The sequence below is a fragment of the Phyllobates terribilis genome, unplaced genomic scaffold (assembly GCF_046119375.1).
Source record: "Phyllobates terribilis strain yellow unplaced genomic scaffold, ASM4611937v1 Scaffold_4__5_contigs__length_816908805, whole genome shotgun sequence".
Classification (NCBI taxonomy): Eukaryota; Metazoa; Chordata; class Amphibia; order Anura; family Dendrobatidae; genus Phyllobates; species Phyllobates terribilis.
Window position 1 is genome coordinate 691,928,371 of NW_027362764.1, and position 25,539 is coordinate 691,953,909.

General features: G+C 53.2%; 9 non-coding genes and 2 pseudogenes across 9 annotated transcripts; all 11 read left to right on the plus strand.

Moving 5' to 3' along the window:
* The first annotated feature begins 2,902 nt into the window (after positions 1 to 2,902).
* Positions 2,903 to 3,021, plus strand: LOC141266332 (5S ribosomal RNA). The gene has a single exon (XR_012320373.1). It is a non-coding gene; the product is annotated as a 5S ribosomal RNA (ribosomal RNA).
* A 1,697-nt stretch (positions 3,022 to 4,718) lies between these two features.
* On the plus strand, positions 4,719 to 4,837 carry LOC141267037 (5S ribosomal RNA). Its single transcript, XR_012321056.1, has one exon. It is a non-coding gene; the product is annotated as a 5S ribosomal RNA (ribosomal RNA).
* Positions 4,838 to 6,535: 1,698 nt separating this feature from the next.
* LOC141270208 (5S ribosomal RNA) lies at positions 6,536 to 6,644 on the plus strand (annotated as a pseudogene).
* A 1,689-nt stretch (positions 6,645 to 8,333) lies between these two features.
* LOC141266609 (5S ribosomal RNA) lies at positions 8,334 to 8,452 on the plus strand. Its single transcript, XR_012320639.1, has one exon. It is a non-coding gene; the product is annotated as a 5S ribosomal RNA (ribosomal RNA).
* Positions 8,453 to 10,143: 1,691 nt separating this feature from the next.
* LOC141268088 (5S ribosomal RNA) lies at positions 10,144 to 10,262 on the plus strand (annotated as a pseudogene).
* A 1,706-nt stretch (positions 10,263 to 11,968) lies between these two features.
* LOC141266613 (5S ribosomal RNA) lies at positions 11,969 to 12,087 on the plus strand. The gene has a single exon (XR_012320643.1). It is a non-coding gene; the product is annotated as a 5S ribosomal RNA (ribosomal RNA).
* A 1,706-nt stretch (positions 12,088 to 13,793) lies between these two features.
* On the plus strand, positions 13,794 to 13,912 carry LOC141270418 (5S ribosomal RNA). Its single transcript, XR_012321654.1, has one exon. It is a non-coding gene; the product is annotated as a 5S ribosomal RNA (ribosomal RNA).
* Positions 13,913 to 15,618: 1,706 nt separating this feature from the next.
* On the plus strand, positions 15,619 to 15,737 carry LOC141266181 (5S ribosomal RNA). Its single transcript, XR_012320235.1, has one exon. It is a non-coding gene; the product is annotated as a 5S ribosomal RNA (ribosomal RNA).
* Positions 15,738 to 19,572: 3,835 nt separating this feature from the next.
* On the plus strand, positions 19,573 to 19,691 carry LOC141267153 (5S ribosomal RNA). The gene has a single exon (XR_012321167.1). It is a non-coding gene; the product is annotated as a 5S ribosomal RNA (ribosomal RNA).
* A 1,706-nt stretch (positions 19,692 to 21,397) lies between these two features.
* On the plus strand, positions 21,398 to 21,516 carry LOC141266947 (5S ribosomal RNA). The gene has a single exon (XR_012320966.1). It is a non-coding gene; the product is annotated as a 5S ribosomal RNA (ribosomal RNA).
* A 2,911-nt stretch (positions 21,517 to 24,427) lies between these two features.
* On the plus strand, positions 24,428 to 24,546 carry LOC141266827 (5S ribosomal RNA). The gene has a single exon (XR_012320849.1). It is a non-coding gene; the product is annotated as a 5S ribosomal RNA (ribosomal RNA).
* Positions 24,547 to 25,539: the final 993 nt, after the last annotated feature.

A 25,539-nucleotide genomic window follows, 5' to 3' on the forward strand; every position in this document is an offset into this window, starting at 1 on the left:
TTTGCTTTTTCTTACTTCCACCAGCAGGGGTCACTCTCCTCTATGCCTTTTTTCCATTCCTTTTTTCACAAGCGCACACATGCTCCTTTCTTCTTTTCATTTGCTTTCTCTCTTGCGCTATTTAATCCTTGCAAAATACCAGCATCCTTCTCATCACCGTGGGCCTCCAGCATTGTTGCTTATTTACTTTTAATACTAGGCTTCTTTTCACCAGGACCAGCGACTCCCGCATGACTGGAGGCAACCACCGCTGACCTGGAGGCAACCACCGGTAACCTGGAGGCCAGTTTACAGCACAACCCAAGCAAAACACCTTTGCAGGCCACACAACCCCCCCGAAGAGCAGCTCAAATTCACTCGCAACCATCTCACCCTCTTCCTTCATTCACTCCTGGGCGTTTCGCTCCACCCCAAGTTGCAGGTCCAGCTTGCTCTTTCTGTCACATCCCCGTGATGAACGGTTTAGCCTGCAGGAGACCCTGCGCCGAGCCATTTTTAAACACATCTGATGCGGCAGGTGTTTCATTGCTCAACAAACAACACCTATAGGGACGGCACAGCCTATGCATCGGTCCTTCGGAGACCGCCCCAGAACGGCCAGAGTTCTCGTCCCCACGCGAGCCTGAGGAAGGCTGGCCAGGCGATGGGCCAAGCAGCGTCTACTGGCCATACCACCTTGGATACGTCCGATCTCAGAAGCAAAGCAGAGATGGGTTCGGAAATACTTGGTTGGGACACCTCCTGAGAACACCAGGTATTGTAGACAATTTTGATGACGTTTTGCCATCTTGCCCAGCTCGGCTAGCATGGAGTGGCGCCTTGCTGGACACCGACCTTACGTAAAGTAGAGGCTGGAAGTCCCAAGCCCCCCAAGACCTCTAAGATAAGGACGCAACCCCGCCGCCTCTACCAGGCCTCACACCGAGCTCCTTGCCACGGCTAGGAGTGCTTATTGACCCCGCAGCCGGCCGTATGCAAATGATGGCGTTAAAAGCATCTCGCGCTGTGAAGGTGACGCGCCCCCTGGGCCAGTGTTGTTGGGGATACCCGGAGCCGGATCAGATGGGGGTTGTAGTCTCCGAGTGGCTGTGACCCGGTCCGTGCCCAGGGTGTCAAGCTCAGTGTGTGGCAGTCCTTACTGATGTTACTAAAGTTCTTTATGTCGACTACGCCACCCGTTGAATTGCGGTCACTTCGGCCGCCGCTGCAGCAGGGTCCGCTGAGGCTGATGGTGTTTGTGCAGCCCAGGTAGTATAACCCCCAACGGGAGGGGTATAGCCTCAGGGGGTCAGGTGCAGAGGATGGTGGTTGTGGAGGTGCAGTGAGGATGGTAATGAGAGTCAGAGTCGGGCTGTGCAGTTCAGGGTTTGTTTACTTACTGCTGTTTTTGTACCGGTCACTCCGGCCTTGAGTGACCACCCGAGCCGTGCTGCGTCCACCAGGCCCTGGACTCGGCCAACCCCCAAGTAGTTCCGGAGCGTGGTTCTGAGCTCCCTTTCTGTCTTGTCCTCGTCTCTGGCCTTCCCCACCAGGGATCCACCTATGTCCGGCTCCCTCGGGCCTCTTGGTGGTAAACCCTTGTCTCTGGGTTCCCTGACCCTATTCCTGGTCTGCCTTCTGGGTGGATTTAGTGGGTGATCGTGGCAGATCGATCCTGCCCACGACCTCCGGTTCCTGGCTAAGGTGTGCTGTAGCCTCTGCCAGCTTGGGATCCGGTACCCTGTTGCCAACTCTTCACCCTTTGATTTATTTTGGGCTCTCAGAGTTCCTTCTTTCTCCCCCTCTGGGTCTTTCTTTCTCCTCTCTCTCTCTCTTGGCCTGGGGCTGCTCTGCTCTTCTGCTCTCTTCCTCTGCAAAGACTGGCTGACTGACCCTGATCTTAGATGGTGCCCACCTTATATACTCCCTCTATGTGTGAGCTCAGGTGACCAGCACCCAATGAGCTCCTAACCTTACCCAGGCTGCTCCCCCTATCTGCCCCTACACTACTGGGATGGTCCACCCCCCTCCCACTCCAGCCAAGGACAGACTCGGTCGTACCTGCACATTTCTAAGTGGGAGTACCGTTGGTCTGCCCTCCGGAAATGGGATGTGTGTAGTGCATGCAGCCTTCTGAGCTCAGTTCCACACTCCATCCTTACCCGGGAGTGGAATATCACACCTCTGGTTGAGGTGCAATACCCCTGTAGCAGCCGAATCCTCAGGGTGCTACAAAGGGGCCAGGCTTTCAGCAGCTGCCCAGGGGATGGTTTTAGAGGGCGACCGCCTAACGAGGGCCAGCAGAAGTAACGTCTTCTTCTTCAAAGAAGCTTGTGTAACTAACCCAATCAGACAGCTGCCCAGGAGCTAACCTCAGTGCTAGGAAGGAGCGGGAGGGAATTGAGGGGGTGGTTCCTGCTAAGGCCCTGAAATAATAATAAGAGAGGCAGGAGAGTCTGACACATGGTGGCGGAAAAGCTGCAGGTGCAAATAGGGAATGTGGTCTCGTGCGAGCAACTTGTGCATGCTCGCTGTGTGTGAGTGTGCGCTTCCTAGGTACGGCGCGCTGCAGACAGTCAAAAGGGTTGCTCCCTTTCATTAAAAGTTAATCCCCGGCTGCAGGCTATTAGAAAGCAACTAACCGCGCTCTACTCACCCTACCCAGGTCTACCGGTGAGTCTCGCCGCTGCTCCCGGCCTGAGGCATTGGCCGCGACGCTGACGTTCCGTCGACAGCGCGGCAGCCGATCAGTGAGCTCAGCGGCTCTGAGCGGGGCGTTCTGTCTACAAGACCTTTTTAAGGAGCCAGCAAAAAAGTGAAGAGAAAGGAAAGCACAAAAGCACCTTGTCTTACTAAGCACTGGAAAGGGCAGCCGGCAACCGGACGTCAAAGTGGAAAAGCAGCAAGTGAGAGTCCTGTATCTGCCTACGGCCACACCACCCTGAACACACCCGATCTTGTCTGATCTCGGAAGCCAAGCAGGGTCAGGCCTGGTTAGTACTTGGATGGGAGACCGCCTGGGAATACCAGGTGCTGTAGGCTTTTGCTTTTTCTTACTTCCACAAGCAGGGGTCACTCTCCTCTATGCCTTTTTTCCATTCCTTTTTTCACAAGCGCACACATGCTCCTTTCTTCTTTTCATTTGCTTTCTCTCTTGCGCTATTTAATCCTTGCAAAATACCAGCATCCTTCTCATCACCGTGGGCCTCCAGCATTGTTGCTTATTTACTTTTAATACTAGGCTTCTTTTCACCAGGACCAGCGACTCCCGCATGACTGGAGGCAACCACCGCTGACCTGGAGGCAACCACCGGTAACCTGGAGGCCAGTTTACAGCACAACCCAAGCAAAACACCTTTGCAGGCCACACAACCCCCCCGAAGAGCAGCTCAAATTCACTCGCAACCATCTCACCCTCTTCCTTCATTCACTCCTGGGCGTTTCGCTCCACCCCAAGTTGCGGGTCCAGCTTGCTCTTTCTGTCACATCTCCACGATGAACGGTTTAGCCTGCAGGAGACCCTGCGCCGAGACATTTTTAAACACATATGATGCGGCAGGTGTTTCATTGCTCAACAAACAACACCTATAGGGACGGCACAGCCTATGCATCGGTCCTTCGGAGACCGCCCTAGAACGGCCAGAGTTCTCGTCCCCACGCGAGCCTGAGGAAGGCTGGCCGGGCGATGGGCCAAGCAGCGTCTACTGGCCATACCACCTTGGATACGTCCGATCTCGGAAGCAAAGCAGAGATGGGTTCGGAAATACTTGGTTGGGACACCTCCTGAGAACACCAGGTATTGTAGACAATTTTGATGACGTTTTGCCATCTTGCCCAGCTCGGCTAGCATGGAGTGGCGCCTTGCTGGACACCGACCTTACGTAAAGTAGAGGCTGGAAGTCCCAAGCCCCCCAAGACCTCTAAGATAAGGACGCAACCCCGCCGCCTCTACCAGGCCTCACACCGAGCTCCTTGCCACGGCTAGGAGTGCTTATTGACCCCGCAGCCGGCCGTATGCAAATGATGGCGTTAAAAGCATCTCGCGCTGTGAAGGGGCCAGGCTTTCAGCAGCTGCCCAGGGGATGGTTTTAGAGGGCGACCGCCTAACGAGGGCCAGCAGAAGTAACGTCTTCTTCTTCAAAGAAGCTTGTGTAACTAACCCAATCAGACAGCTGCCCAGGAGCTAACCTCAGTGCTAGGAAGGAGCGGGAGGGAATTGAGGGGGTGGTTCCTGCTAAGGCCCTGAAATAATAATAAGACAGGCAGGAGAGTCTGACGCATGGTGGCGGAAAAGCTGCAGGTGCAAATAGGGAATGTGGTCTCGTGCGAGCAACTTGTGCATGCTCGCTGTGTGTGAGTGTGCGCTTCCTAGGTACGGCGCGCTGCAGACAGTCAAAAGGGTTGCTCCCTTTCATTAAAAGTTAATCCCCGGCTGCAGGCTATTAGAAAGCAACTAACCGCGCTCTACTCACCCTACCCAGGTCTACCGGTGAGTCTCGCCGCTGCTCCCGGCCTGTGGCATTGGCCGCGACGCTGACGTTCCGTCGACAGCGCGGCAGCCGATCAGTGAGCTCAGCGGCTCTGAGCGGGGCGTTCTGTCTACAAGACCTTTTTAAGGAGCCAGCAAAAAAGTGAAGAGAAAGGAAAGCACAAAAGCACCTTGTCTTACTAAGCACTGGAAAGGGCAGCCGGCAACCGGACGTCAAAGTGGAAAAGCAGCAAGTGAGAGTCCTGTATCTGCCTACGGCCACACCACCCTGAACACGCCCGATCTTGTCTGATCTCGGAAACCAAGCAGGGTCAGGCCTGGTTAGTACTTGGATGGGAGACCGCCTGGGAATACCAGGTGCTGTAGGCTTTTGCTTTTTCTTACTTCCACAAGCAGGGGTCACTCTCCTCTATGCCTTTTTTCCATTCCTTTTTTCACAAGCGCACACATGCTCCTTTCTTCTTTTCATTTGCTTTCTCTCTTGCGCTATTTAATCCTTGCAAAATACCAGCATCCTTCTCATCACCGTGGGCCTCCAGCATTGTTGCTTATTTACTTTTAATACTAGGCTTCTTTTCACCAGGACCAGCGACTCCCGCATGACTGGAGGCAACCACCGCTGACCTGGAGGCAACCACCGGTAACCTGGAGGCCAGTTTACAGCACAACCCAAGCAAAACACCTTTGCAGGCCACACAACCCCCCCCGAAGAGCAGCTCAAATTCACTCGCAACCATCTCACCCTCTTCCTTCATTCACTCCTGGGCGTTTCGCTCCACCCCAAGTTGCGGGTCCAGCTTGCTCTTTCTGTCACATCCCCGCGATGAACGGTTTAGCCTGCAGGAGACCCTGCGCCGAGCCATTTTTAAACACATATGATGCGGCAGGTGTTTCATTGCTCAACAAACAACACCTATAGGGACGGCACAGCCTATGCATCGGTCCTTCGGAGACCGCCCTAGAACGGCCAGAGTTCTCGTCCCCACGCGAGCCTGAGGAAGGCTGGCCGGGCGATGGGCCAAGCAGCGTCTACTGGCCATACCACCTTGGATACGTCCGATCTCGGAAGCAAAGCAGAGATGGGTTCGGAAATACTTGGTTGGGACACCTCCTGAGAACACCAGGTATTGTAGACAATTTTGATGACGTTTTGCCATCTTGCCCAGCTCGGCTAGCATGGAGTGGCGCCTTGCTGGACACCGACCTTACGTAAAGTAGAGGCTGGAAGTCCCAAGCCCCCCAAGACCTCTAAGATAAGGACGCAACCCCGCCGCCTCTACCAGGCCTCACACCGAGCTCCTTGCCACGGCTAGGAGTGCTTATTGACCCCGCAGCCGGCCGTATGCAAATGATGGCGTTAAAAGCATCTCGCGCTGTGAAGGGGCCAGGCTTTCAGCAGCTGCCCAGGGGATGGTTTTAGAGGGCGACCGCCTAACGAGGGCCAGCAGAAGTAACGTCTTCTTATTCAAAGAAGATTGTGTAACTAACCCAATCAGACAGCTGCCCAGGAGCTAACCTCAGTGCTAGGAAGGAGCGGGAGGGAATTGAGGGGGTGGTTACTGCTAAGGCCCTGAAATAATAATAAGACAGGCAGGAGAGTCTGACGCATGGTGGCGGAAAAGCTGCAGGTGCAAATAGGGAATGTGGTCTCGTGCGAGCAACTTGTGCATGCTCGCTGTGTGTGAGTGTGCGCTTCCTAGGTACCGCGCGCTGCAGACAGTCAAAAGGGTTGCTCCCTTTCATTAAAAGTTAATCCCCGGCTGCAGGCTATTAGAAAGCAACTAACCGCGCTCTACTCACCCTACCCAGGTCTACCGGTGAATCTCGCAGCTGCTCCCGGCCTGTGGTATTGGCCGCGACGCTGACGTTCCGTCGACAGCGCGGCAGCCGATCAGTGAGCTCAGCGGCTCTGAGCGGGGCGTTCTGTCTACAAGACCTTTTTAAGGAGCCAGCAAAAAAGTAAAGAGAAAGGAAAGCACAAAAGCACCTTGTCTTACTAAGCACTGGAAAGGGCAGCCGGCAACCGGACGTCAAAGTAGAAAAGCAGCAAGTGAGAGGCCTGTCTCTGCTTACGTCCACACCACCCTGAACACGCCCGATCTTGGAAGCCAAGCAGCGTCAGGCCTGGTTAGTACTTGGATGGGAGACCGCCTGGGAATACCAGGTGCTGTAGGCTTTTGCTTTTTCTTACTTCCACCAGCAGGGGTCACTCTCCTCGATGCCTTTTTTCCATTCCTTTTTTCACAAGCGCACACATGCTCCTTTCTTCTTTTCATTTGCTTTCTCTCTTGCGCTATTTAATCCTTGCAAAATACCAGCATGCTTCTCATCACCGTGGGCCTCCAGTATTGTTGCTTATTTACTTTTAATACTAGGCTTCTTTTCACCAGGACCAGCGACTCCCGGCTGACTGGAGGCAACCACCGCTGACCTGGAGGCAACCACCGGTAACCTGGAGGCCAGTTTACAGCACAACCCAAGCAAAACACCTTTGCAGGCCACACGACCCCCCCGAAGAGCAGCTCAAATTCACTCGCAACCATCTCACCCTCTTCCTTCATTCACTCCTGGGCGTTTCGCTCCACCCCTAGTTGCGGGTCCAGCTTGCTCTTTCTGTCACATCCCCGCGATGAACGGTTTAGCCTGCAGGAGACCCTGCGCCGAGCCATTTTTAAACACATCTGATGCGGCAGGTGTTTCATTGCTCAACAAACAACACCTATAGGGACGGCACAGCCTATGCATCGGTCCTTCGGAGACCGCCCTAGAACGGCCAGATTTCTCGTCCCCACGCGAGCCTGAGGAAGGCTGGCCGGGCGATGGGCCAAGCAGCATCTACTGGCCATACCACCTTGGATACGTCCGATCTCGGAAGCAAAGCAGAGATGGGTTCGGAAATACTTGGTTGGGACACCTCCTGAGAACACCAGGTATTGTAGACAATTTTGATGACGTTTTGCCATCTTGCCCAGTTCGGCTAGCATGGAGTGGCGCCTTGCTGGACACCGACCTTACGTAAAGTAGAGGCTGGAAGTCCCAAGCCTCCCAAGCCCCCCAAGACCTCTAAGATAAGGACGCAACCCCGCCGCCTCTACCAGGCCTCACACCGAGCTCCTTGACACGGCTAGGAGTGCTTATGACCCCGCAGCCGGCCGTATGCAAATGATGGCGTTAAAAGCATCTCGCGCTGTGAAGGGGCCAGGCTTTCAGCAGCTGCCCAGGGGATGGTTTTAGAGGGCGACCGCCTAACGAGGGCCAGCAGAAGTAACGTCTTCTTCTTCAAAGAAGCTTGTGTAACTAACCCAATCAGACAGCTGCCCAGGAGCTAACCTCAGTGCTAGGAAGGAGCGGGAGGGAATTGAGGGGGTGGTTCCTGCTAAGGCCCTGAAATAATAATAAGACAGGCAGGAGAGTCTGACGCATGGTGGCGGAAAAGCTGCAGGTGCAAATAGGGAATGTGATCTCGTGCGAGCAACTTGTGCATGCTCGCTGTGTGTGAGTGTGCGCTTCCTAGGTACGGCGCGCTGCAGACAGTCAAAAGGGTTGCTCCCTTTCATTAAAAGTTAATCTAGAAAGCAACTAACCGCGCTCTACTCACCCTACCCAGGTCTACCGGTGAGTCTCGCCGCTGCTCCCGGCCTGTGGCATTGGCCGCGACGCTTACGTTCCGTCGACAGCGCGGCAGCTGATCAGTGAGCTCAGCGGCTGTGAGCGGGGCGTTCTGTCTACAAGACCTTTTTAAGGAGCCAGCAAAAAAGTGAAGAGAAAGGAAAGCACAAAAGCACCTTGTCTTACTAAGCACTGGAAAGGGCAGCCGGCAACCGGACGTCAAAGTAGAAAAGCAGCAAGTGAGAGGCTCGTCTCTGCCTATGGCCACACCACCCTGAACAAGCCTGATCTCTTCTGATCTTGGAATTTAAGCAGGGTTGGGCCTGGTTAGTACTTGGATGGGAGACCGCCTAGGAATACCAGGTGCTGTAGGCTTCTGCTTTTTTTTACTTCCACAAGCAGGGGTCACTCTCCTCGATGCCTTTTTTCCATTCCTTTTTTCACAAGCGCACACATGCTCCTTTCTGCTTTTCATTTGCTTTCTCTCTTGCGCTATTTAATCCTTGCAAAATACCAGCATGCTTCTCATCACCGTGGACCTCCAGCATTGTTGCTTATTTACTTTTAATACTAGGCTTCTTTTCACCAGGACCAGCGACTCCCGGCTGACTGGAGGCAACCACCGCTGACCTGGAGGCAACCACCGGTAACCTGGAGGCCAGTTTACAGCACAACCCAAGCAAAACACCTTTGCAGGCCACACGACCCCCCCCGAAGAGCAGCTCAAATTCACTCGCAACCATCTCACCCTCTTCCTTCATTCACTCCTGGGCGTTTCGCTCCACCCCTAGTTGCGGGTCCAGCTTGCTCTTTCTGTCACATCCCCGCGATGAACGGTTTAGCCTGCAGGAGACCCTGCACCGAGCCATTTTTAAACACATCTGATGCGGCAGGTGTTTCATTGCTCAACAAACAACACCTATAGGGACGGCACAGCCTATGCATCGGTCCTTCGGAGACCGCCCTAGAACGGCCAGATTTCTCGTCCCCACGCGAGCCTGAGGAAGGCTGGCCGGGCGATGGGCCAAGCAGCATCTACTGGCCATACCACCTTGGATACGTCCGATCTCGGAAGCAAAGCAGAGATGGGTTCGGAAATACTTGGTTGGGACACCTCCTGAGAACACCAGGTATTGTAGACAATTTTGATGACGTTTTGCCATCTTGCCCAGTTCGGCTAGCATGGAGTGGCGCCTTGCTGGACACCGACCTTACGTAAAGTAGAGGCTGGAAGTCCCAAGCCTCCCAAGCCCCCCAAGACCTCTAAGATAAGGACGCAACTCCGCCGCCTCTACCAGGCCTCACACCGAGCTCCTTGCCACGGCTAGGAGTGCTTATTGACCCCGCAGCCGGCCGTATGCAAATGATGGCGTTAAAAGCATCTCGCGCTGTGAAGGGGCCAGGCTTTCAGCAGCTGCCCAGGGGATGGTTTTAGAGGGCGACCGCCTAACGAGGGCCAGCAGAAGTAACGTCTTCTTCTTCAAAGAAGCTTGTGTAACTAACCCAATCAGACAGCTGCCCAGGAGCTAACCTCAGTGCTAGGAAGGAGCGGGAGGGAATTGAGGGGGTGGTTCCTGCTAAGGCCCTGAAATAATAATAAGACAGGCAGGAGAGTCTGACGCATGGTGGCGGAAAAGCTGCAGGTGCAAATAGGGAATGTGATCTCGTGCGAGCAACTTGTGCATGCTCGCTGTGTGTGAGTGTGCGCTTCCTAGGTACGGCGCGCTGCAGACAGTCAAAAGGGTTGCTCCCTTTCATTAAAAGTTAATCTAGAAAGCAACTAACCGCGCTCTACTCACCCTACCCAGGTCTACCGGTGAGTCTCGCCGCTGCTCCCGGCCTGTGGCATTGGCCGCGACGCTTACGTTCCGTCGACAGCGCGGCAGCTGATCAGTGAGCTCAGCGGCTGTGAGCGGGGCGTTCTGTCTACAAGACCTTTTTAAGGAGCCAGCAAAAAAGTGAAGAGAAAGGAAAGCACAAAAGCACCTTGTCTTACTAAGCACTGGAAAGGGCAGCCGGCAACCGGACGTCAAAGTAGAAAAGCAGCAAGTGAGAGACTCATCTCTGCCTATGGCCACACCACCCTGAACACGCCTGATCTCTTCTGATCTTGGAAGCTAAACAGGGGCAGGCCTGGTTAGTACTTGGATGGGAGACCGCCTGGGAATTCCTGGTGCTCTAGGCTTCTGCTTTTTCTTACTTCCACAAGCAGGGGTCACTCTCCTCTATGCCTTTTTTCCATTCCTTTTTTCACAAGCGCACACATGCTCCTTTCTTCTTTTCATTTGCTTTCTCTCTTGCGCTATTTAATCCTTGCAAAATACCAGCATCCTTCTCATCACCGTGGGCCTCCAGCATTGTTGCTTATTTACTTTTAATACTAGGCTTCTTTTCACCAGGACCAGCGACTCCCGGCTGATTGGAGGCATCCACCGCTGACCTGGAGGCAACCACCGGTAACCTGGAGGCCAGTTTACAGCACAACCCAAGCAAAACACCTTTGGAGGCCACACGACCCCCCCGAAGAGCAGCTCAAATTCACTCGCAACCATCTCACCCTCTTCCTTCATTCACTCCTGGGCATTTCGCCCCACCCCTAGTTGCGGGTCCAGCTTGCTCTTTCTGTCACATCCCCGCGATGAACGGTTTAGCCTGCAGGAGACCCTGCGCCGAGCCATTTTTAAACACATCTGATGCGGCAGGTGTTTCATTGCTCAACAAACAACACCTATAGGGACGGCACAGCCTATGCATCGGTCCTTCGGAGACCGCCCCAGAACGGCCAGAGTTCTCGTCCCCACGCGAGCCTGAGGAAGGCTGGCCGGGCGATGGGCCAAGCAGCGTCTACTGACCATACCACCTTGGATACGTCTTATCTCGGAAGCAAAGCAGAGATGGGTTCGGAAATACTTGGTTGGGACACCTCCTGAGAACACCAGGTATTGTAGACAATTTTGATGACGTTTTGCCATCTTGCCCAGCTCGGCTAGCATGGAGTGGCGCCTTGCTGGACACCGACCTTACGTAAAGTAGAGGCTGGAAGTCCCAAGCCTCCCAAGCCCCCCAAGACCTCTAAGATAAGGACGCAACCCCGCCGCCTCTACCAGGCCTCACACCGAGCTCCTTGCCACGGCTAGGAGTGCTTATTGACCCCGCAGCCGGCCGTATGCAAATGATGGCGTTAAAAGCATCTCGCGCTGTGAAGGGGCCAGGCTTTCAGCAGCTGCCCAGTGGATGGTTTTAAAGGGCGACCGCCTAACGAGGGCCAGCAGAAGTAACGTCTTCTTCTTCAAAGAAGCTTGTGTAACTAACCCAATCAGACAGCTGCCCAGGAGCTAACCTCAGTGCTAGGAAGGAGCGGGAGGGAATTGAGGGGGTGGTTCCTGCTAAGGCCCTGAAATAATAATAAGACAGGCAGGAGAGTCTGACGCATGGTGGCGGAAAAGCTGCAGGTGCAAATAGGGAATGTGGTCTCGTGCGAGCAACTTGTGCATGCTCGCTGTGTGTGAGTGTGCGCATCCTAGGTACGGCGCGCTGCAGACAGTCAAAAGGGTTGCTCCCTTTCATTAAAAGTTAATCCCCGGCTGCAGGCTATTAGAAAGCAACTAACCGCGCTCTACTCACCCTACCCAGGTCTACCGGTGAGTCTCGCCGCTGCTCCCGGCCTGTGGCATTGGCCGCGACGCTGACGTTCCGTCGACAGGGCGGCAGCCGATCAGTGAGCTCAGCGGCTCTGAGCGGGGCGTTCTGTCTACAAGACCTTTTTAAGGAGCCAGCAAAAAAGTGAAGAGAAAGGAAAGCACAAAAGCACCTTGTCTCACTAAGCACTGGAAAGGGCAGCCGGCAACCGGACGTCAAAGTAGAAAAGCAGCAAGTGAGAGGCCTGTCTCTGCCTATGGCCACACCACCCTGAAAACACCTGATCTCATCTGATCTCGGATTATAAGCAGGGTTGGGCCTGGTTAGTACTTGGATGGGAGACTGCCTGGGAATACCAGGTGCTGTAGGCTTTTACTTTTTCTTACTTCCACAAGCAGGGGTCACTCTCCTCTATGCCTTTTTTCCATTCCTTTTTTCACAAGCGCACACATGCTCCTTTCTTCTTTTCATTTGCTTTCTCTCTTGCGCTATTTAATCCTTGCAAAATACCAGCATCCTTCTCATCACCGTGGGCCTCCAGCATTGTTGCTTATTTACTTTTAATACTAGGCTTCTTTTCACCAGGACCAGCGACTCCCGCATGACTGGAGGCAACCACCGCTGACCTGGAGGCAACCACCGGTAACCTGGAGGCCAGTTTACAGCACAACCCAAGCAAAACACCTTTGCAGGCCACACGACCCCCCCGAAGAGCAGCTCAAATTCACTCGCAACCATCTCACCCTCTTCCTTCATTCACTCCTGGGCGTTTCGCTCCACCCCAAGTTGCGGGTCCAGCTTGCTCTTTCTGTCACATCCCCGCGATGAACGGTTTAGCCTGCAGGAGACCCTGCGCCGAGCCATTTTTAAACACATCTGATGCGGCAGGTGTTTCATTGCTCAACAAACAACACCTATAGGGACGGCACAGCCTATGCATCGGTCCTTCGGAGACCGCCCCAGAACGGCCAGAGTTCTGGTCCCCACGCGAGCCTGAGGAAGGCTGGCCGGGCGATGGGCCAAGCAGCGTCTACTGGCCATACCACCTTGGATACGTCCGATCTCGGAAGCAAAGCAGAGATGGGTTCGGAAATACTTGGTTGGGACACCTCCTGAGAACACCAGGTATTGTAGACAATTTTGATGACGTTTTGCCATCTTGCCCAGCTCGGCTAGCATTGAGTGGCGCCTTGCTGGACACCGACCTTACGTAAAGTAGAGGCTGGAAGTCCCAAGCATCCCAAGCCCCCCAAGACCTCTAAGATAAGGACGCAACCCCGCCGCCTCTACCAGGCCTCACACCGAGCTCCTTGCCACGGCTAGGAGTGCTTATTGACCCCGCAGCCGGCCGTATGCAAATGATGGCGTTAAAAGCATCTCGCGCTGTGAAGGGGCCAGGCTTTCAGCAGCTGCCCAGGGGATGGTTTTAGAGGGCGACCGCCTAACGAGGGCCAGCAGAAGTAACGTCTTCTTCTTCAAAGAATCTTGTGTAACTAACCCAATCAGACAGCTGCCCAGGAGCTAACCTCAGTGCTAGGAAGGAGCGGGAGGGAATTGAGGGGGTGGTTCCTGCTAAGGCCCTGAAATAATAATAAGACAGGCAGGAGAGTCTGACGCATGGTGGCGGAAAAGCTGCAGGTGCAAATAGGGAATGTGGTCTCGTGCGAGCAACTTGTGCATGCTCGCTGTGTGTGAGTGTGCGCTTCCTAGGTACGGCGCGCTGCAGACAGTCAAAAGGGTTGCTCCCTTTCATTAAAAGTTAATCCCCGGCTGCAGGCTATTAGAAAGCAACTAACCGCGCTCTACTCACCCTACCCAGGTCTACCGGTGAGTCTCGCCGCTGCTCCCGGCCTGTGGCATTGGCCGCGACGCTGACGTTCCGTCGACAGCGCGGCAGCCAATCAGTGAGCTCAGCGGCTCTGAGCGGGGCGTTCTGTCTACAAGACCTTTTTAAGGAGCCAGCAAAAAAGTGAAGAGAAAGGAAAGCACAAAAGCACCTTGTCTTACTAAGCACTGGAAAGGGCAGCCGGCAACCGGACGTCAAAGTGGAAAAGTAGCAAGTGAGAGGCCTGTCTCTGCCTACGGCCACACCACCCTGAACACGCCCAATCTCGTCTGATCTTGGAAGCTAAGCAGGGTCGGGCCTGGTTAGTAATTGGATGGGAGACCGCCTGGGAATACCAGGTGCTGTAGGCTTTTGCTTTTTCTTACTTCCACCAGCAGGGGTCACTCTCCTCTATGCCTTTTTTCCATTCCTTTTTTCACAAGCGCACACATGCTCCTTTCTTCTTTTCATTTGCTTTATCTCTTGCGCTATTTAATCCTTGCAAAATACCAGCATCCTTCTCATCACCGTGGGCCTCCAGCATTGTTGCTTATTTACTTTTAATACTAGGCTTCTTTTCACCAGGACCAGCGACTCCCGCATGACTGGAGGCAACCACCGCTGACCTGGAGGCAACCACCGGTAACCTGGAAGCCAGTTTACAGCACAACCCAAGCAAAACACCTTTGCAGGCCACACGACCCCCCCGAAGAGCAGCTCAAATTCACTCGCAACCATCTCACCCTCTTCCTTCATTCACTCCTGGGCGTTTCGCTCCACCCCAAGTTGCGGGTCCAGCTTGCTCTTTCTGTCACATCCCCGCGATGAACGGTTTAGCCTGCAGGAGACCCTGCGCCGAGCCATTTTTAAACACATCTGATGCGGCAGGTGTTTCATTGCTCAACAAACAACACCTATAGGGACGGCACAGCCTATGCATCGGTCCTTTGGAGACCGCCCCAGAACGGCCAGAGTTCTCGTCCCCACGCGAGCCTGAGGAAGGCTGGCCGGGCGATGGGCCAAGCAGCGTCTACTGGCCATACCACCTTCGATACGTCCGATCTTGGAAGCAAAGCAGAGATGGGTTCGGAAATACTTGGTTGGGACACCTCCTGAGAACACCAGGTATTGTAGACAATTTTGATGACGTTTTGCCATCTTGCCCAGCTCGGCTAACATTGAGTGGCGCCTTGCTGGACACCGACCTTACGTAAAGTAGAGGCTGGAAGTCCCAAGCCTCCCAAGCCCCCCAAGACCTCTAAGATAAGGACGCAACCCCTCCGCCTCTACCAGGCCTCACACCGAGCTCCTTGCCACGGCTAGGAGTGCTTATTGATCCCGCAGCCGGCCGTATGCAAATGATGGCGTTAAAAGCATCTCGCGCTGTGAAGGGGCCAGGCTTTCAGCAGCTGCCCAGGGGATGGTTTTAGAGGGCGACCGCCTAACGAGGGCCAGCAGAAGTAACGTCTTCTTCTTCAAAGAAGCTTGTGTAACTAACCCAATCAGACAGCTGCCCAGGAGCTAACCTCAGTGCTAGGAAGGAGCGGGAGGGAATTGAGGGGGTGGTTCCTGCTAAGGCCCTGAAATAATAATAAGAGAGGCAGGAGAGTCTGACGCATGGTGGCGGAAAAGCTGCAGGTGCAAATAGGGAATGTGGTCTCGTGCGAGCAACTTGTGCATGCTCGCTGTGTGTGAGTGTGCGCTTCCTAGGTACGGCGCGCTGCAGACAGTCAAAAGGGTTGCTCCCTTTCATTAAAAGTTAATCCCCGGCTGCAGGCTATTAGAAAGCAACTAACCGCGCTCTACTCACCCTACCCAGGTCTACCGGTGAGTCTCGCCGCTGCTCCCGGCCTGTGGCATTGGCCGCGACGCTGACGTTCCGTCGACAGCGCGGCAGCCGATCAGTGAGCTCAGCGGCTCTGAGCGGGGCGTTCTGTCTACAAGACCTTTTTAAGGAGCCAGCAAAAAAGTGAAGAGAAAGGAAAGCATAAAAGCACCTTGTCTTACTAAGCACTGGAAAGGGCAGCCGGCAACCGGACGTCAAAGTGGAAAAGCAGCAAGTGAGAGGCCTGTCTCTGCCTACGGCCACACCACCCTGAACACGCCCGATCTCGTCTGATCTTGGAAGCTAAGCAGGGTCAGGCCTGGTTAGTACTTGGATGGGAGACCGCCTGGGAATACCAGGTGCTGTAGGCTTTTGCTTTTTCTTACTTCCACCAGCAGGGGTCACTCTCCTCTATGCCTTTTTTCCATTCCTTTTTTCACAAGCGCACACATGCTCCTTTCTTCTTTTCATTTGCTTTCTCTCTTGCGCTATTTAATCCTTGCAAAATACCAGCATCCTTCTCATCACCGTGGGCCTCCAGCATTGTTGCTTATTTACTTTTAATACTAGGCTTCTTTTCACCAGGACCAGCGACTCCCGCATGACTGGAGGCAACCACCGCTGACCTGGAGGCAACCACCGGTAACCTGGAGGCCAGTTTACAGCACAACCCAAGCAAAACACCTTTGCAGGCCACACAACCCCCCCGAAGAGCAGCTCAAATTCACTCGCAACCATCTCACCCTCTTCCTTCATTCACTCCTGGGCGTTTCGCTCCACCCCAAGTTGCGGGTCCAGCTTGCTCTTTCTGTCACATCCCCGCGATGAACGGTTTAGCCTGCAGGACACCCTGCGCCGAGCCATTTTTAAACACATCTGATGCGGCAGGTGTTTCATTGCTCAACAAACAACACCTATAGGGACGGCACAGCCTATGCATCGGTCCTTCGGAGACCGCCCCAGAACGGCCAGAGTTCTCGTCCCCACGCGAGCCTGAGGAAGGCTGGCCGGGCGATGGGCCAAGCAGCGTCTACTGGCCATACCACCTTGGATACGTCCGATCTCGGAAGCAAAGCAGAGATGGGTTCGGAAATACTCGGTTGGGACACCTCCTGAGAACACCAGGTATTGTAGACAATTATGATGACGTTTTGCCATCTTGCCCAGCTCGGCTAGCATTGAGTGGCGCCTTGCTGGACACCGACCTTACGTAAAGTAGAGGCTGGAAGTCCCAAGCCTCCCAAGCCCCCCAAGACCTCTAAGAGACTCAGAAAGAGAATAGGAGGGATCCAATGGCTGGATGTCCTTAAGGACAAAAATGTCCAGGAAGGATGGGAAATTTTTAAAAATGAGATTCTCAAAGCACAATCGTTAACAATCCCGAAAAGTAGGAAGAATGGGAAGCATTTAAGGAAACCAGGATGGATGAACACAGAACTTAAACACATGCTAAAAAGAAAGAAAGAAATGTTTATTAAATGGAAAGAGGGAGGCATATCTAAAGAAGATTATAATGCAGTCTGCAGATCCTGCAGGGCACGTATCAGGTTAGCTAAAGCTGACAATGAATTAAGGCTTGCAAGAGATGTCAAAAGCAATAAAAAAGGATTTTGGGGGTATGTCAAAAGTAAAAGAAAAGTCAAAGATGCTATAGGATTTTTACAGGATGAAAATGGAGAAATGGTAAGAGAGGATGTTGAGAAGGCCGAACTTTTTAATTCCTATTTTGCATCTGTTTTCCCTCAGAAAGAAAATGTAACATCAACTGATCTTCACTGTCCTTTTAAAGGAATAGAGGAATCCAAGTTATCTGTAAACAGAAAGCTTGTGAGGGAATATTTAGCTAACATAAATGAGTTCAAGTCTCCAGGTCCAGATGAATTACACCCCAGAGTACTGAAGGAGATCGTAGAAGAAATTTTAGAACCACTCTCCATAATCTTTGAAAATTCTTGGAGAACAGGAGAAGTCCCAGAAGACTGGAGAAGAGCAAATGTTGTTCCTATCTTCAAAAAGGGGAAGAAGGTGGACCCAGGGAACTATAGGCCGGTGAGTCTGACTTCTATACCAGGAAAGATCTTTGAACAAATTATTAAACAACATGTATGTAAGTACATGGATAAGAATGAAGTGATTAACCAGAGTCAGCATGGGTTTGTAACTTAACAAGTCATGTCAGACTAACTTAATTTCCTTCTATGACAGAATCACTGACTGGGTGGATCAGGGAAATGCTGTAGATATAGTATATCTTGACTTCAGCAAAGCATTTGACAAAGTATCTCACACCATCCTTATTGAAAAAATGACCAAGTATGCAATGGACCAGGCAACTGTTAGGTGGATTCATAACTGGCTTAGTGATCGGACTCAAAGGGTGGTTGTAAATGGCTTCACATCCAGCTGGATGAATGTCTCAAGTGGGGTACCACAGGGCTCCGTCCTGGGACCTGTATTGTTCAACATCTTTATCAATGATTTAGATGAAGGAATTGAGGGTAAACTGATTAAATTTGCTGATGACACAAAGCTAGGAGGGATAGCTAATACTAGAGAAGAGAGAGAGAGGATTCAAAAAGACCTAAATAAACTGGAGCAGTGGGCAGCAACCAACAGAATGGTTTTTAACAGGGAAAAATGCAAAGTACTACATCTGGGCAATAAAAATGAAAAAAGCATATACAGAATGGGAGGAATAGAGCTAAGCAACAGTACATGTGAAAAAGACTTAGGTATACTAATAGATCATAGACTGAACATGAGTCAACAGTGTGATGCAGCAGCAAAAAAAGGCAAATACAATTCTGGGATGTATTAACAGAAGCATACAGTCTAGATCACGTGAAGTCATTATCGGTCTTTACTCCTCTTTGGTCAGACCTCATCTGGAATACTGTGTACAGTTTTGGGCACCACATTTTAAAAAAGACATAGACAAACTGGAGCAAGTTCAGAGAAGAGCGACCAGAATGGTGACTGGTCTGCAAACCATGTCCTATGAGGAACGGTTGCAGGATTTGGGAATGTTTAGCTTGCAAAAAAGAAGACTGAGAGGAGACTTAATAGCTGTCTACAAATATGTCAAGGGCTGTCACATTGTAGAAGGATCATCTTTATTCTCATTTGCACAACGAAAGACTAGAAGCAATGGGATGAAACTAAATGGGAGGAGACACAGATTAGATATTAGAAAAAACTTTTTGACAGTTAGGGTGATTAATGAGTGGAACAGGCTGCCACGAGAGGTGGTGAGTTCCCCTTCAATGGACGTCTTCAAACAGAGGCTGGACAGACATCTGTCTGAGATGATCTAGTGAAACCTGCTTTGAGCAGGGGGTTGGACCAGATGACCCAGGAGGTCCCTTCCAACTCTACCATTCTATGATTCTATGATAAGGACGCAACCCCGCCGCCTCTACCAGGCCTCACACCGAGCTCCTTGCCACGGCTAGGAGTGCTTATTGATCCCGCAGCCGGCCGTATGCAAATGATGGCGTTAAAAGCATCTCGCGCTGTGAAGGGGCCAGGCTTTCAGCAGCTGCCCAGGGGATGGTTTTAGAGGGCGACCGCCTAACGAGGGCCAGCAGAAGTAACGTCTTCTTCTTCAAAGAAGCTTGTGTAACTAACCCAATCAGACAGCTGCCCAGGAGCTAACCTCAGTGCTAGGAAGGAGCGGGAGGGAATTGAGGGGGTGGTTCCTGCTAAGGCCCTGAAATAATAATAAGAGAGGCAGGAGAGTCTGACGCATGGTGGCGGAAAAGCTGCAGGTGCAAATAGGGAATGTGGTCTCGTGCGAGCAACTTGTGCATGCTCGCTGTGTGTGAGTGTGCGCTTCCTAGGTACGGCGCGCTGCAGACAGTCAAAAGGGTTGCTCCCTTTCATTAAAAGTTAATCCCCGGCTGCAGGCTATTAGAAAGCAACTAACCGCGCTCTACTCACCCTACCCAGGTCTACCGGTGAGTCTCGCCGCTGCTCCCGGCCTGTGGCATTGGCCGCGACGCTGACGTTCCGTCGACAGCGCGGCAGCCGATCAGTGAGCTCAGCGGCTCTGAGCGGGGCGTTCTGTCTACAAGACCTTTTTAAGGAGCCAGCAAAAAAGTGAAGAGAAAGGAAAGCACAAAAGCACCTTGTCTTACTAAGCACTGGAAAGGGCAGCCGGCAACCGGACGTCAAAGTGGAAAAGCAGCAAGCGAGAGGCCTGTCTCTGCCTATGGCTGCACCACCCTGAACACGCCCGATCTTGTCTGATTTTGGAAGCTAAGCAGGGTTGGGCCTGGTTAGTACTTGGATGGGAGACCGCCTGGGAATACCAGGTGCTGTAGGCTTTTGCTTTTTCTTACTTCCACAAGCAGGGGTCACTCTCCTCTATGCCTTTTTTCCATTCCTTTTTTCACAAGCGCACACATGCTCCTTTCTTCTTTTCATTTGCTTTCTCTCTTGCGCTATTTAATCCTTGCAAAATACCAGCATCCTTCTCATCACCGTGGGCCTCCAGCATTGTTGCTTATTTACTTTTAATACTAGGCTTCTTTTCACCAGGACCAGCGACTCCCGCATGACTGGAGGCAACCACCGCTGACCTGGAGGCAACCACCGGTAACCTGGAGGCCAGTTTACAGCACAACCCAAGCAAAACACCTTTGCAGGCCACACGACCCCCCCGAAGAGCAGCTCAAATTCACTCGCAACCATCTCACCCTCTTCCTTCATTCACTCCTGGGCGTTTCGCTCCACCCCAAGTTGCGGGTCCAGCTTGCTCTTTCTGTCACATCCCCGCGATGAACGGTTTAGCCTGCAGGAGACCCTGCGCCGAGCCATTTTTAAACACATCTGATGCGGCAGGTGTTTCATTGCTCAACAAACAACACCTATAGGGACGGCACAGCCTATGCATCGGTCCTTCGGAGACCGCCCCAGAACGGCCAGAGTTCTCGTCCCCACGCGAGCCTGAGGAAGGCTGGCCGGGCGATGGGCCAAGCAGCGTCTACTGGCCATACCACCTTGGATACGTCCGATCTCGGAAGCAAAGCAGAGATGGGTTCGGAAATACTTGGTTGGGACACCTCCTGAGAACACCAGGTATTGTAGACAATTTTGATGACGTTTTGCCATCTTGCCCAGCTCGGCTAGCATGGAGTGGCGCCTTGCTGGACACCGACCTTACGTAAAGTAGAGGCTGGAAGTCCCAAGCCTCCCAAGCCCCCCAAGACCTCTAAGATAAGGACGCAACCCCGCCGCCTCTACCTGGCCTCACACCGAGCTCCTTGCCACGGCTAGGAGTGCTTATTGACCCCGCAGCCGGCCGTATGCAAATGATGGCGTTAAAAGCATCTCGCGCTGTGAAGGGGCCAGGCTTTCAGCAGCTGCCCAGGGGATGGTTTTAGAGGGCGACCGCCTAACGAGGGCCAGCAGAAGTAACGTCTTCTTCTTCAAAGAAGCTTGTGTAACTAACCCAATCAGACAGCTGCCCAGGAGCTAACCTCAGTGCTAGGAAGGAGCGGGAGGGAATTGAGGGGGTGGTTCCTGCTAAGGCCCTGAAATAATAATAAGACAGGCAGGAGAGTCTGACGCATGGTGGCGGAAAAGCTGCAGGTGCAAATAGGGAATGTGGTCTCGTGCGAGCAACTTGTGCATGCTCGCTGTGTGTGAGTGTGCGCTTCCTAGGTACGGCGCGCTGCAGACAGTCAAAAGGGTTGCTCCCTTTCATTAAAAGTTAATCCCCGGCTGCAGGCTATTAGAAAGCAACTAACCGCGCTCTACTCACCCTACCCAGGTCTACCGGTGAGTCTCGCCGCTGCTCCCGGCCTGTGGCATTGGCCGCGACGCTGACGTTCCGTCGACAGCGCGGCAGCCGATCAGTGAGCTCAGCGGCTTTGAGCGGGGCGTTCTGTCTACAAGAGCTTTTTAAGGAGCCAGCAAAAAAGTGAAGAGTAAGGAAAGCACAAAAGCACCTTGTCTTACTAAGCACTGGAAAGGGCAGCCGGCAGCCGGACGTCAAAGTAGAAAAGCAGCAAGTGAGAGGCCTGTCTCTGCCTACGGCCACACCACCCTGAACACTGATGATCTCGTCTGATCTTGGAAGCTAAGCAGGGTCGGGCCTGGTTAGTACTTGGATGGGAGACCACCTGGGAATACCAGGTGCTGTAGGCTTTTGCTTTTTCTTACTTCCACCAGCAGGGGTCACTCTCCTCTATGCCTTTTTTCCATTCCTTTTTTCACAAGCGCACACATGCTCCTTTCTTCTTTTCATTTGCTTTCTCTCTTGCGCTATTTAATCCTTGCAAAATACCAGCATCCTTCTCATCACCGTGGGCCTCCAGCATTGTTGCTTATTTACTTTTAATACTAGGCTTCTTTTCACCAGGACCAGCGACTCCCGCATGACTGGAGGCAACCACCGCTGACCTGGAGGCAACCACCGGTAACCTGGAGGCCAGTTTACAGCACAACCCAAGCAAAACACCTTTGCAGGCCACACAACCCCCCCGAAGAGCAGCTCAAATTCACTCGCAACCATCTCACCCTCTTCCTTCATTCACTCCTGGGCGTTTCGCTCCACCCCAAGTTGCAGGTCCAGCTTGCTCTTTCTGTCACATCCCCGTGATGAACGGTTTAGCCTGCAGGAGACCCTGCGCCGAGCCATTTTTAAACACATCTGATGCGGCAGGTGTTTCATTGCTCAACAAACAACACCTATAGGGACGGCACAGCCTATGCATCGGTCCTTCGGAGACCGCCCCAGAACGGCCAGAGTTCTCGTCCCCACGCGAGCCTGAGGAAGGCTGGCCAGGCGATGGGCCAAGCAGCGTCTACTGGCCATACCACCTTGGATACGTCCGATCTCAGAAGCAAAGCAGAGATGGGTTCGGAAATACTTGGTTGGGACACCTCCTGAGAACACCAGGTATTGTAGACAATTTTGATGACGTTTTGCCATCTTGCCCAGCTCGGCTAGCATGGAGTGGCGCCTTGCTGGACACCGACCTTACGTAAAGTAGAGGCTGGAAGTCCCAAGCCTCCCAAGCCCCCCAAGACCTCTAAGATAAGGACGCAACCCCGCCGCCTCTACCAGGCCTCACACCGAGCTCCTTGCCACGGCTAGGAGTGCTTATTGACCCCGCAGCCGGCCGTATGCAAATGATGGCGTTAAAAGCATCTCGCGCTGTGAAGGTGACGCGCCCCCTGGGCCAGTGTTGTTGGGGATACCCGGAGCCGGATCAGATGGGGGTTGTAGTCTCCGAGTGGCTGTGACCCGGTCCGTGCCCAGGGTGTCAAGCTCAGTGTGTGGCAGTCCTTACTGATGTTACTAAAGTTCTTTATGTCGACTACGCCACCCGTTGAATTGCGGTCACTTCGGCCGCCGCTGCAGCAGGGTCCGCTGAGGCTGATGGTGTTTGTGCAGCCCAGGTAGTATAACCCCCAACGGGAGGGGTATAGCCTCAGGGGGTCAGGTGCAGAGGATGGTGGTTGTGGAGGTGCAGTGAGGATGGTAATGAGAGTCAGAGTCGGGCTGTGCAGTTCAGGGTTTGTTTACTTACTGCTGTTTTTGTACCGGTCACTCCGGCCTTGAGTGACCACCCGAGCCGTGCTGCGTCCACCAGGTCCTGGACTCGGCCAACCCCCAAGTAGTTCCGGAGCGTGGTTCTGAGCTCCCTTTCTGTCTTGTCCTCGTCTCTGGCCTTCCCCACCAGGGATCCACCTATGTCCGGCTCCCTCGGGCCTCTTGGTGGTAAACCCTTGTCTCTGGGTTCCCTGACCCTATTCCTGGTCTGCCTTCTGGGTGGATTTAGTGGGTGATCGTGGCAGATCGATCCTGCCCACGACCTCCGGTTCCTGGCTAAGGTGTGCTGTAGCCTCTGCCAGCTTGGGATCCGGTACCCTGTTGCCAACTCTTCACCCTTTGATTTATTTTGGGCTCTCAGAGTTCCTTCTTTCTCCCCCTCTGGGTCTTTCTTTCTCCTCTCTCTCTCTCTTGGCCTGGGGCTGCTCTGCTCTTCTGCTCTCTTCCTCTGCAAAGACTGGCTGACTGACCCTGATCTTAGATGGTGCCCACCTTATATACTCCCTCTATGTGTGAGCTCAGGTGACCAGCACCCAATGAGCTCCTAACCTTACCCAGGCTGCTCCCCCTATCTGCCCCTACACTACTGGGATGGTCCACCCCCCTCCCACTCCAGCCAAGGACAGACTCGGTCGTACCTGCACATTTCTAAGTGGGAGTACCGTTGGTCTGCCCTCCGGAAATGGGATGTGTGTAGTGCATGCAGCCTTCTGAGCTCAGTTCCACACTCCATCCTTACCCGGGAGTGGAATATCACACCTCTGGTTGAGGTGCAATACCCCTGTAGCAGCCGAATCCTCAGGGTGCTACAAAGGGGCCAGGCTTTCAGCAGCTGCCCAGGGGATGGTTTTAGAGGGCGACCGCCTAACGAGGGCCAGCAGAAGTAACGTCTTCTTCTTCAAAGAAGCTTGTGTAACTAACCCAATCAGACAGCTGCCCAGGAGCTAACCTCAGTGCTAGGAAGGAGCGGGAGGGAATTGAGGGGGTGGTTCCTGCTAAGGCCCTGAAATAATAATAAGAGAGGCAGGAGAGTCTGACACATGGTGGCGGAAAAGCTGCAGGTGCAAATAGGGAATGTGGTCTCGTGCGAGCAACTTGTGCATGCTCGCTGTGTGTGAGTGTGCGCTTCCTAGGTACGGCGCGCTGCAGACAGTCAAAAGGGTTGCTCCCTTTCATTAAAAGTTAATCCCCGGCTGCAGGCTATTAGAAAGCAACTAACCGCGCTCTACTCACCCTACCCAGGTCTACCGGTGAGTCTCGCCGCTGCTCCCGGCCTGTGGCATTGGCCGCGACGCTGACGTTCCGTCGACAGCGCGGCAGCCGATCAGTGAGCTCAGCGGCTCTGAGCGGGGCGTTCTGTCTACAAGACCTTTTTAAGGAGCCAGCAAAAAAGTGAAGAGAAAGGAAAGCACAAAAGCACCTTGTCTTACTAAGCACTGGAAAGGGCAGCCGGCAACCGGACGTCAAAGTGGAAAAGCAGCAAGTGAGAGTCCTGTATCTGCCTACGGCCACACCACCCTGAACACACCCGATCTTGTCTGATCTCAGAAGCCAAGCAGGGTCAGGCCTGGTTAGTACTTGGATGGGAGACCGCCTGGGAATACCAGGTGCTGTAGGCTTTTGCTTTTTCTTACTTCCACAAGCAGGGGTCACTCTCCTCTATGCCTTTTTTCCATTCCTTTTTTCACAAGCGCACACATGCTCCTTTCTTCTTTTCATTTGCTTTCTCTCTTGCGCTATTTAATCCTTGCAAAATACCAGCATCCTTCTCATCACCGTGGGCCTCCAGCATTGTTGCTTATTTACTTTTAATACTAGGCTTCTTTTCACCAGGACCAGCGACTCCCGCATGACTGGAGGCAACCACCGCTGACCTGGAGGCAACCACCGGTAACCTGGAGGCCAGTTTACAGCACAACCCAAGCAAAACACCTTTGCAGGCCACACAACCCCCCCGAAGAGCAGCTCAAATTCACTCGCAACCATCTCACCCTCTTCCTTCATTCACTCCTGGGCGTTTCGCTCCACCCCAAGTTGCGGGTCCAGCTTGCTCTTTCTGTCACATCCCCACGATGAACGGTTTAGCCTGCAGGAGACCCTGCGCCGAGACATTTTTAAACACATATGATGCGGCAGGTGTTTCATTGCTCAACAAACAACACCTATAGGGACGGCACAGCCTATGCATCGGTCCTTCGGAGACCGCCCTAGAACGGCCAGAGTTCTCGTCCCCACGCGAGCCTGAGGAAGGCTGGCCGGGCGATGGGCCAAGCAGCGTCTACTGGCCATACCACCTTGGATACGTCCGATCTCGGAAGCAAAGCAGAGATGGGTTCGGAAATACTTGGTTGGGACACCTCCTGAGAACACCAGATATTGTAGACAATTTTGATGACGTTTTGCCATCTTGCCCAGCTCGGCTAGCATGGAGTGGCGCCTTGCTGGACACCGACCTTACGTAAAGTAGAGGATGGAAGTCCCAAGCCCCCCAAGACCTCTAAGATAAGGACGCAACCCCGCCGCCTCTACCAGGCCTCACACCGAGCTCCTTGCCACGGCTAGGAGTGCTTATTGACCCCGCAGCCGGCCGTATGCAAATGATGGCGTTAAAA